This window comes from Nelumbo nucifera, chromosome 1 (genome assembly GCF_055504915.1).
Source record: "Nelumbo nucifera cultivar China Antique chromosome 1, China Antique-T2T, whole genome shotgun sequence".
Classification (NCBI taxonomy): Eukaryota; Viridiplantae; Streptophyta; class Magnoliopsida; order Proteales; family Nelumbonaceae; genus Nelumbo; species Nelumbo nucifera.
The window spans coordinates 9,863,178-9,868,073 of NC_142649.1; the positions used below are offsets into that span (position 1 = coordinate 9,863,178).

At 39.8% G+C, this 4,896-nt stretch overlaps 1 pseudogene across 5 annotated transcripts; it reads left to right on the forward strand.

Moving 5' to 3' along the window:
* Positions 1-642: 642 nt before the first annotated feature.
* LOC104612180 (protein ASYMMETRIC LEAVES 2 pseudogene) lies at positions 643-4,189 on the forward strand (annotated as a pseudogene). Of its 5 annotated transcripts, none has more exons than XR_016068762.1 (6): positions 643-1,453; positions 1,547-1,785; positions 1,915-2,098; positions 2,272-2,346; positions 2,755-3,539; positions 3,790-4,189. The product of XR_016068762.1 is annotated as a protein ASYMMETRIC LEAVES 2 pseudogene, transcript variant X1 (transcript). The 5 variants fall into 5 exon arrangements; XR_016068806.1 differs by having other exon boundaries at positions 1,915-2,095; XR_016068784.1 differs by having other exon boundaries at positions 1,547-1,692.
* Positions 4,190-4,896: the final 707 nt, after the last annotated feature.

Genomic DNA, 4,896 nt, shown 5'->3' on the forward strand with positions numbered 1-4,896 from the left:
AACATCTCCCATCAATAATAATATACAAGGGAGATGTTCCGGATGTGCGACTGATACAAACTATGAGGTCAGTGTGAATACTCTAAAGAATAAACCCGGACTTGCTAATAATTTTTCATCATCATAATCTTTTGTCCCAACTATATGGAGTTGGTTACACAGAATAAATGGATCTTATTAGGTTAAATCAAATAATATCTAAATTAGATATGACGAATAAATGGATTAATCCAATTTAAACAAATCAAATTCAAATTTTTTGAATCAGATTAATTAAATCTAGTTCATTTGCAGCCTTAGTTCAAAGGATCACCAATTGGACTGCCGGATCAGGTCAGATGAAGAACCTCTTTAATGGATATATAAATCATCATTTTGCAGACCTTTACTGCATGTATATAATACGTGCCTTGCCTTAGCTTCACGTCCAGACCACCATGTATCCGTTGTTTATTACTTTATTTTCCTCTCTCTCTCTCTCTCCGGACTCCAGACTCTCCACTAGTAGTCTAAAAGTCTAATACCCATCTCTCTCCTGATTGCACGAGCATTGAGCACGTGCCACTCATCTATTAGCAATCCAGCATATAATACAAATTTAAGATAGACCCTGCGGTAGAAAGGGGGAGGTCATGTAATCATATGCTTCTGGTCCTAATATATGTCCCTACACACAACCACACAGAGCGAGAGGGCAGAGTTGTATTGTAAGCTAGTAGCAGAGAGCGCCAGTGAGCAAAGGCAGAGTGAGTAAGCTTTCTCCGCGACTCCTTCGGCTCAGCTCAAGGGGGAGAGAGTTCTTTTCTTTCGTCCCCGCCGATAACAACTCTCTCTCTCTCTCTCTCTCTCTCTCTCAGCACCAGTCCCACTCACCCACCACTCGCCTTTTGCTCTCCCCCCTCCTCTTTTTCGACTCTCTTCTCCTTTCTTCTCTTCTTTGTACTCTTTCTGTCTCCTTCTCTCTTAAAATATTCTTACTTCTCGTAGTCTTCGCTGCACCCCTCATCTCATTTCCTCATCTTTTCATCATCTTTCTGTGCTTGTTCCCTGCCGACCTTCCGTCGTCATATTCTTTTGCCATATTACATATTCCCTCGTTATGCCTTCTGCTTTTGGGTTGTGTTTTCCGGTGAATCAGAACCAATTCCGGAGCAAGAAGCAGGAGAAATCTGCGTGAATACCCGAGAACCCAGCTCCAGGGTCAAGAGTTGACACCAAAAGAAAAAAAAAAAAAGACTAACCAGAGAGAGAAAGATGACTTTGTAGAGGTGTTTGACAGTTTGTTTGTGAAAAGGGAGTTGAAACCGGGGAAAAAGAGGAGTTAGAAAGCTAAGCAGACATCGAACTTCGAACTTCGAAGGGCGGGCGAGCGAAGAAATATTGGAGCTGAAGCTTAGATAAAAGAAAAAAGAAAGGCGTTTGACCGAAGAAATCGAGGCGGGTGAAGACTTGGGTAGAGAGAGAAAGAACTAAACTAAGCATCATAGATCTCATTTTCAACTTTTTAAGTGCTTTATTTTATTGAGATTTTTTGTTCTTATTGTAGTTTATTCCTCCGAAGATCCAAACTTTACAGTGAAACGAAGAAACCTTTATCAAATTCAAGCAAGATCTGCTTCGGAAAAAAGTGAAGAGCAACTAAATTCTCCTCTTACTTCACGTTCACGTGATCCCATCTACAAACCAGCTGCGGTACTCCCTCGAACCCCGAAAAATCGTCCTGTTTTCATTTTGGAACAACCCCGAAATCTCGTCGTCGGTTTGGGTTCCGGCCGGCGAGCAAGGGTGAGAAAGATCTTATGACATCTAGAGAAGATCTGAATATATTTCATCCTGTGTTTACCATTGGAATATTTGTATTTGGTTTCTTATATCTTTCATATTTCTTCACCGTTTTCTTATTTTATTTTACAGCTCAATCCCTCAGGCTTCCAGCTTAGCTCTGAGCGAACTCCAGAAGATTGAAAGAAGATTTTCTTTGATTCGATCTCTAAATCAAATCTCTGAAGCCTGGCGAGAAACCTTGAATTGCATTCATCAAAACATAATATACATACCAAGAAGGCTGCATATCCAGAGTATAGAGTCTCTGAAGGTGGTACGTAATCTTCAGCGACTCTATACTCTGCTTGTTTTCCCATCTTCTGTTTGTTTTCGTTTTATTGTTGTTTTTCATTTTTGAAACTCAAGAGTTTGATTTTTCATGTTTTATTCCTTTTCTTTTCTAGTAGAAGAAGATCTTTGACATTCAGTTATCCTTCTGTGATGCAGGAATTGCACCATTTCTCTGTTGAAGTACAGCTTTGCTCCTGCCGCTTCACCGTCATTGGTTGCCGAGCTGAGATTGTAACTCTCTCTCTCTCTCTCTCTCTCTCTCTCTGAGTTTGTATTTTTTGTTTGAAAACGTTTGAACTCTGCTACTATAAAGCAAGTTAAATTTGCAGAAAATGACAGTCTTTAGTGCGGTATTTCAACTTTTGCCACTTCCTGTACCTTGAACTTAATTTAGGGTTTGTTACTGCGATCATGGCACAATTAAAATTTGCGATCCTTCTGTTTCTTTGATTACCACTTTCTTTTAAAAAGAGGAGGAAACAAAAACAGAAAAAGAAAAGAAAAGTTGCATTTCTGCCAAAATTATTTTGTTTTTTTATGTCTCAAGTTGTTCCCAATCTCAAACAGTTCAGAACAGTAAATCAGAATTGTGTTTTTTGACTTATTTCTGGGTGTTCATGCGGGTCCTTTGTTTTGCAGTTGCACCTGTAACACAAAGCACCAAAAGAAGGCAGCAAAGAACAAAAAAGAGAGAAAAAGAAAGAGTTCGAACAGAATATTTGTATAAGACTTACTACTGTGATCGATGGCATCGTCGTCTAGTTCTCCCTGTGCCGCGTGTAAATTTCTCCGGCGTAAATGCCATCCGGAGTGTGTGTTTGCACCGTACTTCCCACCGGACCAGCCACAGAAATTTGCAAACGTACACAAGGTGTTCGGTGCAAGCAACGTAACGAAGCTGCTAAATGAACTGCACCCACACCAGCGCGAGGACGCTGTGAATTCACTGGCTTATGAGGCCGACATGCGCTTACGAGACCCCGTTTATGGCTGCGTCGGTGTCATCTCACTGCTCCAGCACCAACTCCGCCAGCTCCAGATGGACCTTAGCTGTGCCAAGTCCGAGCTCTCCAAGTACCAGAACGTTGGCATCACAAGCCATGGCCTTATCGCTGCCGCGGCTGCCGCTGCGGCCGCTAGCACCCACAACCACCCCCAGATTGGGATTGGGCTTCTGGGTGGTGGCCGCGACCACCACCATCATCACCAGTTCTTTACTAGGGATCAACAGCAAATGATCCGGGCTTTTGATGCTAACAGTGCCTATGATGCAAGCCTCGTCGCCATGAACGTATCAGCAAGCCTCGGCCAGTTGGGTCAGTTCCAGCAGGCTAGAGCCGCAGGTGGTGACGATCTCCGGAGCATTGGACCCTCTTAGGGTTACCTCTCTATGGATCATATACTTACCCCAGTTCATCTTACTGGTAAAAATTTCCAGTCCAGTCGGTTTTAATTATCTCCCTAGTGATGATCTTTAATTAATCTCTGTAAGCTTTATAATCTTCTCTGTTTGTTTAGTTTTCTGTATCCTTTTTTTATGTGGAAGAGAGATATGATAAAGAGTGCAATATGTATGTTAAAGGATTTTAGAGATATATCCATGAATGAGCAATTCAAATCTTCTTTTCGTTTTCTGTAGAAATTATACTAACCAATTGATAGTTTGTCTTGCAGGTCTGAAAGAATGATTTTGAGAGAGAGAGAGAGAGAGAGATGAAATGCATCAAAGAAATATGGGTTGATATGAATAGTTTCCATATATACATTTCTTGGTTTTCTAAATTTCTCTCTTTCGTTGTTTCCATCTTCTTTTCTATCACCTCTCTTTCTTCCGAGACTGTACTCTTGCTGCGAACTAAAGTAACAGTAACAAAGATTTGTAGGACCTCCTCGAACATGCGCCGTGCGCACTAGTTGTTGTTGTTTTTCTTTCTTTATTTGTTTTCTCCACTTGCTTTACAGAGTTGAATGGATGGATCACTATCGGTATAAGCCATGGTTGCACCTTAGTTCCATATTTACATCCTAACATTCACTATGTACTATGTTTTTGGTTCCGTGGATGAAGGAATAATCACATACAAATTTCCCTGGATGCCCATATGTATAAATGGCATATAAATCCTTAAATAATATATTCTTCCTTAATATGCGTTCAGGGGTATGAACAGAACCATTAGAATATAATCTGTCTATTTTTCATTTCCATTTTTATGGGAAAAATCATTTTTACCCAAATATATCCCTCCCCCCTTTTTGTGCTTTTGTCCAAAAAGAAAAGCACTCATGAATGATGACTTATTAGTTTGGAAGGAGTACAAATACAAATACAAATATGTAGAGTGCAAAACCTTGTATTTTGTATGTACTTGTACTGTATATATTTGTATTTATACTCTTTCCAAACTGAGCCTGAATGGTATTTTTGATCCTATTAACTTACTAATTGGGGATATGTCCTTTAATTTTATGAAGTGAATGTTCTGCCCTGATGACTGATGATCATCCAAAACAAATATGTATATTTCTGTTTCCCAACTACTATTCAGTTAAATGGGGAGGCAAATGTTGTTGATATGTCCATATTCTGCCAACTACCTTCCTAAAACCAAAACTGGCTCTAAAGATGACAAACCAGTCAATTGAAAATCTCAAGACATTTTAATTGATATAAACTAATTAAAAAAATATCACTTTCCTCACTGCCATTGTCCTACTCTCAAAGGGGTAATTAATTTCTCCTTGGGTTTCATTCTTTTGCATTTCTCTTCTATTTTTGCC